A 1,744-nucleotide genomic window follows, 5' to 3' on the forward strand; every position below is an offset into this window, starting at 1 on the left:
GCAGATAAGGTTCAAACATGTTGATACTTCTGACAAAATGAATCCATATTTGTTATATACATTTCTTAATCCATTCTACTCTTATATTCGCTATTGATAATAGGAGAACTTGAAGACAGCGTCCCCCCCTAGCAACATGTGGATCAACCACACCTCCTCACTGAGGTCAAATATTCTTTCTTCCTCCTGAGAGGAGCTGAATCAGTGAAGTGTCAAAACTAACAGGAAGGTTTAAGCTGAGGCTGAGAGACTCAGAGGAGTTTAATCATAAAAGATGAGGAACCATCGGAGGTGGTTAATTCCATCTAGACCAGATTATCAGGAGGTTTCACCCTGATAACGTTACTAAATTTCTTCAGTACAAATAACTTAAACACATGGAGACAGAGAGCTGAGCTGGAAAAGTTTTAATGAGAAAAACATACAAAAACCTGAAATCAACAACTGCTATTTACACTGCTGGGTCAGAACCAGCCACATCAGATTCCCAGCAGAGTTCTGGCTTCTTGACTCTGGGCCTGAAGAGTTTCACTTGCGTAACGCTGCAACAACTCCATCTTCTTCCTCCTGACCAGAGCCTCTTCCACCTGAGAGACAGACAAGGAGAATTAGAAAAGGTGTTTGGGTCAGAACCTGGGAACGCATGTTGGAACAGGAAGAGAACAGAGTCTCACCTCTTTCTGAGACGGAACCGGAACATGAGAGATGAAGCCGACTCCACCCTCCTCTGCCTCCATCCCCTCCTGGCTCTCATCATCTTCCGCCTGACCGGGGGAAGAAAACAAAACACAATTTTTTATTCCAAGACCAAAAGAAAGGGAGCAGAACCTCCTGTTTACTTTACAGCTGGTTGCTGTAAACAGAGAGCCACACAGGTGTGTTCTGTTGGCTGAGGTCAGCTGACAACTGCCCTGCAGCTGATTGGCCGAGTAAAGCAGGAGGAGGCAGAGCTTACCTCCTCTGTGGGAACGCTGTAGATGCTCTCCTCTTCCTCCTCCTCTTGCTGCTGCAGGCGAGACTCCTTCTCTGCCTTCCATTTCTGCACGGCCTCCAACACAGCTGCACACGCAAAACCCATTAATCACATCCAAAACATTACAGCCCCCCCCCCCCCCCCCTAAATCTCCTCCTTTGGATGTAGACTCACCTTCCTTCTCATACTGAGCTTCCAGAGGAAGCAAGACACCATCATCTTCGTCTCTGTAGCCGTAGTACTCTGCATCCACGTCCTTCATTAGCTCCCCTCTTGTCTTCCTCGGTGCTGGCGTAGCTGTGGATCACACTACCAGTCAGCAGCGATCATCTGAGTTAGCATGTGACCAGAAAGTGATGGCGGTACGTACGTTCCTTCTCGAACAGCTCTCTGACTCCAGGCAGATCTCTAGCTGCTCCAAAGTACTTATAGCCTCGGTTCCCGGAACTTCTTTCCCTTCATGGTCCAGCATCCTCGGACCAAAACGCTAAAAAAAAAAAAACACACAACGCCAACCAATCACTAAACACCATCCATACATTATCCCTCTATAAGATTTATTGGACAGATCTCCATGGTAACTGGCAGATTAGTTATTTGTTACCAGGTAGTCAGGTCCTCCGAGCTCTCTGATCCGATACTCCCAGTGACCTTTCTCCCTGAGCAGCTTTATTGATCTCATCGTTCAGACCCGGATCCGGAACTCCCCGAGACCGGCTGGAAAAACAGGTCAGAGATATCAGGAAAGGGTCAACAAAGGAGAGAGCACAG

General features: G+C 47.4%; 1 pseudogene; it reads right to left on the bottom strand.

Annotated features, from left to right (window-relative positions):
- Positions 1-392: 392 nt before the first annotated feature.
- LOC119788629 lies at positions 393-1,690 on the bottom strand (annotated as a pseudogene).
- Between the last annotated feature and the right edge of the window lie 54 nt (positions 1,691-1,744).

This window comes from Cyprinodon tularosa, unplaced genomic scaffold (genome assembly GCF_016077235.1).
Source record: "Cyprinodon tularosa strain WSP-4 unplaced genomic scaffold, ASM1607723v1 ctg322, whole genome shotgun sequence".
In the NCBI taxonomy this organism is placed as follows: domain Eukaryota; kingdom Metazoa; phylum Chordata; class Actinopteri; order Cyprinodontiformes; family Cyprinodontidae; genus Cyprinodon; species Cyprinodon tularosa.